Source organism: Moschus berezovskii, chromosome 3, assembly GCF_049115385.1.
Source record: "Moschus berezovskii isolate FMDL1 chromosome 3, NW_MosBer_1.0, whole genome shotgun sequence".
Classification (NCBI taxonomy): Eukaryota; Metazoa; Chordata; class Mammalia; order Artiodactyla; family Moschidae; genus Moschus; species Moschus berezovskii.
Genome location: NC_142462.1, coordinates 92,736,939 through 92,750,009, shown reverse-complemented (window position 1 = coordinate 92,750,009; position 13,071 = coordinate 92,736,939).

Here is a 13,071-nt window from a genome sequence, read left to right as displayed (position 1 = left end):
TCTCTAAAGAAGACATACAGATGGCTAAGAAACACATGAAAAGATGCTCAACATCATTCATAGTCAGAGAAATGCAAATCAAAACCACAATGAGGTATCATTTCACGCCAGTCAGAATGGCTGCTATCCAAAAGTCTAAAAGCAATAAATGTTGAGAGGGGGTGGAGAAAAGGGAACCCTCTTACACTGTTGGTGGGAATGCAAACTAGTACAACCACTATGGAGAACAGTGTGGAGATTCCTTAAAAACCTGGAAATAGAACTGCCCTATGACCCAGCAATCACACTTCTGGGCATACACACCAAGGAAATCAGAATTGAAAGAGACACATGTACCCCAATGTTCATTGCAGCACTGTTTATAATATCCAGGACATGGAAGCAACCTAGATGTCCATCAGCAGATGAATGGATAAGAAAGCTGTGGTACATATACACAATTGAGTGTTACTCAGCCATTAAAGAGAATACATTTGAATCAGTTCTAATGAGGTGGATGAAACTGGAGCCTATTATACAGAGTGAAGTAAGCCAGAAAGAAAACACCAATACAGTATACTAATGCATATATATGGAATTTAGAAAGAGGAAAACGATAACCCTGTATCAGTTCAGTTCAGTTAGTCGCTCAGTCGTGTCCGACTCTTTGTGACCCATGAATCACAGCATGCCAGGCCTCCCTGTCCATCACCAGCTCCCAGAGTTCATACACACTCATGTCCATCGAGTCGGTGATGCCATCAAGCTATCTCTTTCTCTGTCATCCCCTTCTCCTCCCGCCCCCAATCCCTCCCAGCATCAGAGTTTTTCCAGTGAGTCAACTCATCGCATGAGGTGGCCAAAGTATTGCAGTTTCAGCTTTAGCATCAGTTCCAATGAACACCCAGGATTGATCTTCCCCAGAGTGGACTGGTTGGATCTCCTTGCAATCCAAGGGACTCTCAAGAGTCTTCTCCAGCACCACAGTTCAAAAGCATCAATTCTTCGGCGATCAACTTTCTTCACAGTCCAACTCTCACATCCATACATGACCACGGGAAAAACCATAGCCTTGACTAGGCAGACCTTGGTTGGCAAAGTAATGTCTCTGCTTTTTAATATGCTATCTAGGTTGGTCATAAATTTCCTTCCAAGGAGTAAGCATCTTTTAATTTCATGGCTGCAATCAGCATCCACGGTGATTTTGGAGCCCAAAAAAATAAAGTCTGACACTGTTTCCACTGTTTCCCCATCAATTTCCTATGAAGTGATGGGACCAGATGCCATGATCTTAGTTTTCTGAATGTTGAGCTTCAAGCCAACTTTTTCACTCTCCTCTTTCTCTTTCCTCAAGAGGCTTTTTAGTTCCTCTTCACTTTCTGCCATAAGGGTGGTGTCATCTGCATATCTGAGGTTATGAAATCTTTGCCTGAAATGTTCCCTTGGTATCTCTAATATTCTTGAAGAGATCTCTTGTTTTTCCTATTCTGTTGTTTTCCTCTATTTCTTTGCATTGATCGCTGAGGAAGGCTTTCTTGTCTCTCCTTGCTCTTCTTTGGAACTCTGCATTCAGATGCTTATATCTTTCCTTTTCTCCTTTGCTTTTCACTTCTCTTCTTTTCACAGCTATTTGTAAGGCCTCCTTAGACAGCCATTTTGCTTTTTTGCATTTCTTTTTCATGGGATGGTCTTGGTCCCTGTCTCCTATACAATGTCACAAACCTCCGTCCATAGTTCATCAGGCACTCTATCTATCTGATCTAGTCCCTTAAATCTATTTCTTACTTCCACTGTATAATCATAAGGGATTTGATTTAGGTCATATCTGAATGATCAAGTGGTTTTCCCTACCTTCTTCAATTTAAGTCTGAATTTGTCAATAAGAAATTCACGATATGAGCCACAGTCAGCTCCTGGTTTTGTTTTTGCTAACTGTATAGAGCTTCTCCATCTTTGTCTGCAAAGAATATAATCAATCTGATTTCGGTGTTGACCATCTGGTGATGTCCAAGTATAGAGTCTTCTCTTGCTTTGTTGGAAGAGGGTGTTTGCTATGAACAGTGCGTTTTCTTGGCAAAACTCTGTTAGCCTTTGCCCTGCTTCTTTCCGTGCCCCAAGGCCAAATTTGCCTGTCACTCCAGGTGTTTCTTGACTTCCTACTTTTGCATTCCTGTCCCCTATAATGAAAAGGACATCTCTTTTGTGTGTTGGTTCTGAAAAGTCTTGTAGGTCTTCATAGAACCATTCAACTTCAGCTTCTTCAGCGTTACTGGTTGGGGCATAGGCTTGGATTACTGTAATATTGAATGGTTTGCCTTGGAAACACAGAAATCATTCTGTCGTTTTTAAGATTGCATCCAAGTACTGCATTTGGGACTCTTGTTGACCATGATGGCTACTTCATTTCTTCTAAGGGATTCCTTCCCACAGTAGTAGATATAATGGTCATCCGAGTTAAATTCACCCATTCTAGTCCATTTTAGTTCACTGATTCCTAGAATGTCTATGTTCACTCTTGCCATCTCCTGTTCGACCACTTCCAATTTGCCTTGATTCATGGACCTAACACTCCAAGTTCCTATGCAGTATTGCTCTTTACAGCATCAGACCTTGTTTCTATCACCAGTCACATCCACAACTGGGTATTGGTTTTGCTTTGGCTCCATCCCTTCATTCTTTCTGGAGTTATTTCTCCACTGATCTCCAGTAGCATACTGGGTACCTACCGACCTGGGGAATTCCTCATTCAGTATCCTATCATTTTGCCTTTTGATACTTTTCATGGGGTTCTCAAGGCAAGTATACTGAAGTGGTTTGCCATTCCCTTCTCCAGTGGACCACCTTCTGTCAGACCTCTCCACCATGACCCGCCTGTCTTGGGTGGCCCCACAGGTCATGGCTTAGTTTCATTGAGTTAGACAGGGCTGTGGTCCATGTGATCAGTTCGACTAGTTTTCTGTGATTATGATTTCAGTGTGTCTGCCCTCTGATGCCCCCTTGCAATACCTACCGTCTTATTTATACGAGACAGCAAAAGAGACACAGATGTATAGAACAGTCTTTTGGACTCTGTGGAAGAGGGCGAGGGTGGGATGATTTGGGAAAATGGCATTGAAACATGTATATTATCATTTGTGAAACGAATCGCCAGTCCAAGTTTGATGCATGATACAGGATGCTCGGGGCTGGTGTACTGGGATGAACCAGAGGAATGGGATGGGGAGGAAGGTGGGAGGGGGGTTCAAGATGGCGAGCATATGTACACCCGGGGCAGATTCATGTTAATGTATGGCAAAACCAATACAATAATGTAAAGTAATTAGCCTCCAAATAAATAAATAAAGACTAGTGACTTGGAAAAAAATAAATAAATAAATTTTGGAAATTCCCAGGCTGTCATACTTTGGCCATCTGATGCCAAGTGCTGACTCATTGGAAAGATTCTGATGCTGGGAAAGATTGAGTGCAGGAGGAGAAGGGGGCGACAGATGGAATCACTGACTCAATGGACATGAGTTTAAGCAAACTCTGGGAGATAGTAGTGGACAGGAAAGCCAGACATGCTGCAGTTTGTAGGGTGACAAAGAGTTGGACACAGCTTAGTGACTGAACGTGTTTGCATGCTATGTTGCTTCAGTCATGTCCGACTCTGTGCGACCCTATGGACTTCAGCCTGCCATGATCCTCTGTCCCTGAGGATTCTCCAGGTGAGAATACTGGAGTGGATTGCCGTGCCCTCCTCCAGGGGATCTTCCCAATCCAGGGATCGAACCTGTGTCTCTTAAATCTCCTGCATTGGCAGGTGAGTTCTTTACCACTAGCGCCACCTGGGAAGCCAACAACAGGTAATTCAATTGTAAAGAATTCATCTGCCAATGCCAGAGATGCAAGAGACAGGGGTTTGATCCCTGGGTGGGGAAGATCCCCTGTAGGAGGATATAACAACTCACTGCAGTATTCTTGCCTGGACAATTCCATGGACAGAGGAGCCCCGTGGACTACAGTCCATGGGATTGCAAAGAGTCGGACACAACTGAGCACGCATGCTACACTATGCTATTTTAAAGTTTGATATTGTCTAAGGCAAAAGAAGTGCTTAATAACACCCAGAAACATAAAATAATTTTAACAGATGGGTGAAGAATATTTGTCAACACTAACATAACCTTGCCTTATTTGAAATGTAGCCAATAAAAATGTACTTCTTTTGTGTGCCTAAAAGTCTGTCAGTTTATTCCTGTTCCTTAACTAAAGCTCTACGAATGACATTTTAGCACTTGTATTTTGCATCAAAAATTGCCAGGGGGAAATAAACCTTTGATGAACTTCCATATGTGTCTCATTAAGAATTCACAGAAGATTTTATTTGCCAAATAAAAAGCAAGATGTTATTTTCCAGAATCAAAGTGAAAATTATAGTAATAAAATGAAATTTCTCCAATCACAATAATTAGTATGTAGATTGACACTAAATACATAAGGAATTACTTACTCTCTCACACTTAAAATATTGGAGGAGCATCTGAAATGAGGGCCTAAAGAGCAGAATTGCATTATGCTCCTGAAAATATAGTCAAACATAAAATATAAACATTTTGTTCATCATATGACTATCTATAAATGAAAAGTATTTTTAAAAGAAGCAAAAATGGTACATAAATGGTAGTAGTCCAGTGTCCCAATATATGGAATGAAAGATGCCTGATGGTTGTATCTCTTTTATTACCAATTATGTATTCTCCCCAGTCTCAACTACTAATGGGAAGATTACATCAGAAGTGTGTTCTTATAGCATATTATTTTCTCTTTCTCTCTTCTTACCTCTCAAAGCTTGGCTTAAACTCTGTTACTTTATCTACAAAGGCTAGATTCTGCCATCGAAGCTGCCTAAAGCCATCTCTCAGTGAGTGACTTTGCAGCTTCAGGATCATGCTCATGAGTGTAGGACATTTGACAAAACTGGGAACTCTGGTGCCCTTGGTTTAGCTTCTTTAGATCCTGCATGCACCTGCCTCTTCTGAGTCTTTTTGTCTCCCCAGGGTCCTGTCACTTGACTTGCTTCACTTAGCTCTCCCTGCCGTCACCAGCGATGAGTTAGACTTCTACAGAGTACTGAGAAAAGTGATGCCAGCTATTATTTTCTCTGAAGCCAGCAAATGTGAATAAACTAGAAAAAGCTTGGAATGGGGCAAGGGTAACATAATAGAAGAAAAACATAATTTGCTATCTCAGTATTATGATCATCATATACATAATATAAAATATAGGGGAGCCAAAAGACTTGAGATGGACCCTGAAGGTGATAGCTGATTAGGACATGGTATTATATTCATTAAAATCTTTAAAAAAATATTAAAAACCAAGAACACTCAGAATAATGGCTCTACAATTGCTTCTATCCTGTTGAAAAGAAATTAATGGTGAGAAAGGAACTGGTATGGAAGGGTCGAATCATCTTCTACCTTATAAGTAGAGATTCAACTTGATGCAGAAAGAAAGTTACTTTTCCCCTTAACTAAGGGAAAATTAGCTATTATAGGAAGATTTGAAAAATAAAATATCCACATAGAGTTAATGTATGAGGCAGAGAGTAAACACAAGGAGATTAATTATGAATTTTTATTTTATCTTTATTGTGTATGAAGATATTGTTTTTAAACTATTATATGCTCTTCTCATATTGCAATATAAAGATGGATGTGTATAACAACCTGCTACCATATTGAAGCTTTCTATGTATAATTTTCTGCCCATGGAATTCTCCAGGCAATAATACTGGTGTGGGTAGCCATTCCTTTATCCAGGGGATCTTCTGCCCCCAGGGATCAAACTCTGTTCTCTGGCATTGCAGGCAGATTCTTAATCATCTGAGTCACCAGAGAGGCCCCATATAATTTTCTACTTTAATAAATAAAACATACATCTTACAGATGTAGTAATTTTTCTTCCTTAACTCTAATTAACAATGCTCCAAAATTTGTAAATAGTAAAAATAGATTTAGCATATTATAAGTGAAAGATGTATCCAATTCTACTTGTACTTAAACATATGTATTTCATTTTTTACACTACAAGTCAAACTCCATCTATTAGTTATTTTGTCTAGATCCAATCCCATTCTCTGCTCTATGATTGGGATTCTGTGTATCACTATTCTGCTTGCCAGCTGACTCCCTGTTAGACTCCGACAATAAAGGGATTTAAGAGAGACAGACAAAAACGTGGGAGAGGAAAATAAGTTATACAGCCTCTCCTGTTTTATTTAAAATTTTCTTCTTCTATTTGTTCCTCTTATTGATGCTTCAATAATGCTTCATCCCCCTGGAAGTGGCAGATAGATAGTTCGAGAAGCTGCCATTTTCCAGTATTCATTGAGTAAAGCTCATGACACTCCCTCAGTTGTCCCAGCACCAGCCATCCAGCATCCTTTCTCAGAAATAGGATTTCAGCCCTGAAGAGTCCTTCCTTCATGCTTCTAATTTTTAATCATTGCAAGCTCTTCTCTTCATTGTTATCCCTAAGATTACTAGATGATTCTTGTAGTTGCTAACCTTAATTTTCCCTTTTTTATTTTTTTACTATCTAGTTAACAGTTTTTTTATATTAAATTCTTTCTGTTAAACTAACATGTAGTGTCTTCCTCCTCACTGGACCTGACTCACTGATTAAGACATTGGTACCAGGATTGGGAACTCAAAAAGGAGACCCTCAATGATGAAGATTTGGAATCAGTTTGGTCATGTCTTTGGTCAGGAACAGAATACTGAGCATCTTACAAACAGGAAAATAAGATGCAACTAATCCATATGATATAGTGACATCATGATTAATTACATTATCATCTGTGTTTTATGGTGATGAAGCATGCTCCCTGGGGGACTAAGTGGCTGCTTCAACTGTTAACTGTAGTTATCGTGACCCCAAGGAGTATCTGGAGCACTTACAGGAAAAAAAAAAAACAGCAAGCTCAGCTCTTTAAACTCTCATCTCAAATTAGAGTCAGATGACTGAGGAGATTCTATGACAGTCCCCAAATAATCCCTATTTCTTTATAGCCACAGGCCTGGTCTTAATTAAAATCAAACAGAAACTTTAATTGAATGGGTCATAAAATTATAGCAAGTTGAATTTGCAGCTGCATCAATTTTCTCTCTTGTAAAGGTTAAGGTATTGCTTGGAAGAGACTTGGATCCTCACAACAGGAAAGGTTCATTGGGATGGATATGGATAAAGCTCAGGATCTTCAAGCTTGAGTCACTCTGAGCTTCCTCCACCAGTAGAAGTATCCTGTTCTGTTTCTGCAAATATCAGCCTCTCCTTGCTTGAAGAGCCTATAACCTTGAGAGAGTTAACTTAAGCAGGTTGATAGGGAGTCTAATTCCAAGCCCCCTTTAAGGAGGATGTGAACATTCTTTTTCACATTCTTTTGCCTTAGACATGTAGGTCTCATTGGCAGCAATATCTCTTGCTCAAGGACATGTTTTTTTGAGCTCCGAATGTATGTTATGGGAGATCTGGGTAAAACTTTCACAACCTTGCGTCCTGGGCTAACCTATTCCTTCTGGTTAACCTTGTGTAGATGTCGTCCCAGAATGTATGTTATGGAAAAGTGTATGGGCAAAATTTTCACACCCTTGAGGCATTTCTTTTATCTATTTTCAGTAGCTAACAGAGGGACTGATGCTAAAGCTGAAACTCTAATACTTTGGCCACCTCATGCGACGAGTTGACTCACTGGATAAGACTCTGATGCTGGGAAAGGTTGGGGGCGGGAGGAGAAGGGGACGACAGAAAATGAGATGGCTGGATGGCATCATCGACTCAATGGACATGAGTCTGAGTGAACTCCGGGAGTTGGTGATGGACAGGGAGGCCTGGCCTGCTGTGATTCATGGGGTCGCAAAGAGTCAGACACGACTGAGCGACTGAACTGAACTGAACAAACTGAACAGAAAAGTATATAATGTCCTGCTTAAACTCGTGAGGCAGGTAATCTTTCTATCCCCTTCTGATGACTATGTCAGAAGCTTTTTCTGTTACTGTCACTTTAATAAAATTTCTCCTACACAAAGCTCTGAGTGACAGAGACTGTCTTTGGTCCCAGAGTTAGATCTTCTTTGGAGACCGCGAATCTGGTGGTACCAAAAACTGTAAGCTATACACTATCATCTTAGGACTCACCTCGGATCTCAAGACAAGGTAAAGTTATCAACCTCATCTTTCAAATGGATGCTTATTCTCAAAGCCATCTTATTGACATTCTTTCCACAACTAGAGTCATATCACAGCATATCTAGAAAGGCAGTACAAAGTAGGTGTGCACATGTGTATGTAGGTTTGCATGTGCATGCGCTCAATTGCTCAGTCATGTCCGACTCATTGCGACTCTGTGGACGGAAGCCTGCCAGGCTTCTCTGTCCATGTGATTTTTCAGGCAACCACTGAAGTGGGTTGCCATTTTCTCTTCTAGGGGATCCTCCCCATACATGGATCTAACCCGCGTTTCTTGCGTCTCCTTCATTGGCTGATGGATTCTTTACCACTGAGCCACCTGGGGAGGAAATAACTTATGCATCAAAAAAGTTGCAAGAATTTGGTGCAATTATATGGGAAGAATATAAACCTGTATGTAGGTCAGGAAGCAACAGTTAGAACTGGACATGGAACAACAGACTGGTTCCAAATAGGAAAAGGAGTACGTCAAGGTTGCATATTGTCACCCTGCTTATTTATCTTATATGCAGAGTACATCATGAGGAACACTGGGCTGGAAGAAGCACAAACTGGAATCAAGATTGCTGGGAGAAATATCAATAACCTCAGATATGCAGATGACACCACCCTTATGGCAGAAAGTGAAGAGGAACTCAAAGGCCTCTTGATGAAAGTGAAAGAGGAGAGTGAAAAGGTTGGCTTGAAGCTCAACATTCAGAAAACAAAGATCATGGCATCTGGTTCCATCACTTCATGGGAAATAGATGGGGAAACAGTGGAAACAGTGTCAGACTTTATTTTTTGGGGCTCCAAAATCACTGCAGATGCTGATTGCAGCCATGAAATTAAAAGGCGCTTACTCCTTGGAAGGAAAGTTATGACCAACCTAGATAGTATATTAAAAAGCAGAGACATTACTTTGCCAACAAAGGTCCGTCTAGTTACGGCTATGGTTTTTCCACTGGTCATGTATGGATGTGAGAGTTGGACTGTGAAGAAAGCTGATCGCCGAAGAATTGATGCTTTTGAACTGTGGTGTTGGAGAAGACTCTTGAGAGTCCCTTGGACTGCAAGGAGATACAACCAGTCCATTGTAAAGGAGTTCAATCCTGGGTGTTCATTGGAAGGACTGATGCTAAAGCTGAAACTCCAATACTTTGGCCACCTCATGCGATGAGTTGACTCACTGGAAAAGACTCTGATGCTGGGAAGGATTGGGGGCAGGAGGAGACCGGGATGACAGAGAATGAGATGGCTGGATGGCATCACTGACTCGATGGACATGAGTTTGAGTGAACTCCGGGAGTTGGTGATGGACAGGGAGGCCTGGCATGCTGTGATTCATGGGGTCGCAGAGTCGGGCAAGACTGAGCGACTGAACTGAACCGAACTGATATGGGAAGAAATATGGGAGTATGATTTAGAGCTAGATCCATTTCTGAGATGATACCACTTTAATGGCAGAAAATGAAGAGGAATTAACGAGCCTCTTGATGTGGGTGAAAGAGGAAAGTGACAAAGGTGGCTTAAAACTCAACATTCAAAAAACTGAGATAATAGGACCCAGTCCCATAACATAATGGAAAATAGATGGGAAAAGTGGAAACAATGACAGATTTTATTTATTTTTTATTTTATTTATTTTCTTGGGCTCCAAAATCACTGGAGGTGATTGCAGCTATGAAATTAAAAGATGCTTGCCCCTTGGAAGGAAAGCTATGACACATCTAGACAGCATATTAAAAATCGTAGATGTCACTTTGTCAAGTCCATCTAGTCAAAGCTGTGGTTTTTCCAGTAGTCATGTACAGATGTGAGAGTGGAACTATTAAAGAAGGCCGAGTGCTGAAGAATTGATGCTTTTAAGGTGTATTGTTGGAGAAGACTCTTGAGAGTCCCTTGATCAGCAAGGAGATCAAACCAGTTAATTTTGAAGGAAATCAACCCTGAATGTTCATTGGAAGAACTAACGCTGAAGGTGAAGCTCCAATACTTTGGCCACCTGTTGTGAAGAACCAACTCATCAGAAAAGACCCTCATGCTAGTAAAGATTGAGAGCAGGAGAAGAAACAGGCAACAGAAGATGAGATGGCTGGATGGCATCATCAACACAATGAACATGAGTTTGAGCAAACTCTGGGAGATAGTGAAGGACAAAGAAGCCTAGTGTGCTGTAGTTCATGGTGTCTCCAAGAGATGGAAGCAACTTAGCAACTCAACAACAGCAATAAACCCAAACCTAACTTTTATAACATAGTAAATTCTATAAATGCCATATATTATTCATGCATGCATGCATGCTAATTTGCTTCAGTCTTGTCCGACTCTTTGTGACACTATGGACCATAGCCCACCAGGCTCCTCTGTCCACGGGAGTCTCCAGGCAAGCATACTTGCCAAAATGGGTTGCAATTTCCTTCTCCAGTATTGTTCATTGTCGTTATTGTTGTTCACTTGCTAAGCTGTGTCCATTTATTTATGTTAATAAATAAATAGTACCTGTGGTTTATGTATTATCACTTTTAATTTGCCTCAATCACCAGAAAGATTGTCAACTATTATCCCAATTTATAAAGAAACACTCACTCAAACTTAGCTTATTGTCTAGGGTCAAGTGGTTACTTAGTGACATAGATGACATTAAAACCTACATCTCTCTGTCACATTTATCCCTATACCCTATTTTGAAGTGAAGGTTTATGATTAACCTTTAAAAATTATTTATTTATTTACTTTCGGCTGTGCTGGGCCTTTGTTGCTGCTTATGGGCTTTCTCTAGTTGTGTCAAGTGGGGGCACCTCTTCATTGCTGTTCATGCACTTTTCATTATGGTAACTTCTCTCGTTGCATAGCACCGGCTCTAGGGGCACAGAGGCTTACGTAGTTGTGGCACATGGGCTCAATAGTTGTGACTCCTGAACTCTAGATCACAAACTCAATAGTTGTGGCACAGTGGCTTCATTACTTGGCAGTATGTGGAATTTTCCCAGATCAGGGATCAAACTCATGTCTCTTTAATTGTCAGAGGATTCTTTACCACTGAGACACCAGGGAAGCCCTATGATCAGGATTTATTTCTCTCATTGACACAAACAGTGCAAGGTGCCATTAAAGGAACTCAGCAGAGTAAATTTAGAATACTGGGAAAATTTCATGTATATCCTTTGTTGAGTAATATTTATATTTGAATAAATGTATATGTATTCCTATTTGATTTAAGGGCCTGCTTCATTTTCTTTTATTAGAAATCAAAAGAAGTTTAATAACCTGGCCTGAGCCTAGAATCTCTTGTTCTTATATTCAAGATATACAGTTTGCAGACTGTTTCACACAGATTAAACCAATTATTTTCTAGCATTTTGTATTCATATAAAATATACCCATTATCTTTTGTTTCATTCATATTTGATGCATTTTTCTATCCCATCCCATATTTCTCCCACATGCCATCCCATATTGACTAGGTAACACCACCTGAAAACTTCATCCCTGGCCATTTCTAATGTGTCATGGGGTACTGCGTTGGGCAGGCTCCACAACGAAGAGGCACATGAACACACCAGATCACTAGGCTGAAATATTTGTCCTGTTCCCTCCCTTCCTCTAAAGGTACTCAGTATTTCAAAGATAATAAAGCAGAAGAAGGATCTGATTGATCATGCACTTTGGAGTCTGGCAGACTTTGGGTTCAGTCTTACTTCCATCACTTGCACCTACTTAGATTGGGGTCCATCACCAAAACCCTCTAGATTTTAGTTTCCTCGTATGTGCAAATAGAACAATAATCCTTGCCCCTGAAGTTCCTGGGCAGACTCGATGTGATTCAAGCACAATCTGTAACTAGCATGGTACCTGGGAGATTATGTATCCAGTATTTAAAATAGTCTACCTTCTAAACAAAAGCATCTTGTACCCCCTCTACTATTAGTAGCAAAATGACTCTGTGTGTGTGTGTGTGTGTGTGTGTGTGTGTGTGTGAGTGTCTGAGAGAAAGAGAGAGAGAGAGAGATGGGGAGGGGAAAACCTGAGAGAAGGAAAGTGTAGGTGAAGGGAAAGAGAAGAAAACTTGTATATGTAGATAAGACATTTTATGATTAGAAGACTAGCATGTGGTTTTTTCATTAAAGCAAAATATTTAACTTAGATTACAGAAATCCATAACAGCAAATCTATGATGACATTGGAAAAAATGAAGCACAAATTTAAGGCAATTGTTGCAAACTTTTGTTTCAAAACTCAGTACAAGTAAGTGAGAGAATTAGAAATCTGAAATCTAAAGTTAACTAAATTATTTTCAAATTCCTTATGCCCATATAATTGCAGCTAAATAAAACTTCTAAAATTTAGGAAATTTATAGATTACTAACATTTAATTCATTGAAAATTGAGGGCCAATTCATAAATATCATGTAATTAAGCATTTATAGAAAATGCTGCTTATCCTGTGTGTTTAAGGCACAGCAAACCAAATAGCAGAGGTTAACATGACAGATACCATATGAATTCACTTTTATCAGACACATTCAAAGGTTGTTTATTTCAAACAATGAAATGCAACTCAATCACCTCTCCACACATTTGCAGAAGCAAATGTGCACATTTCTGGTTAGATTAGGGAACGCAGTATGACCGTGAGGCTATTGACAGAGGTTAGCAGTAGTCTTGGCACAGTTGCATTGGCCTCTTTCCTGGTGGCCTTCTCGGAGAGAGATGCCTTTTGCTTCCCACAGCTTTGTGTCCAATCAACCACTGAGCATCTGGTACAGCAGATGGGGCTCTGCCCTGTACCTGGAACAGTCACCAGCAAGCACAATCAGTGCTTCCTCTATTTCTGCATGAATTTAGTTAGTGTTCTACTTTCAAATCATCCACCATAGG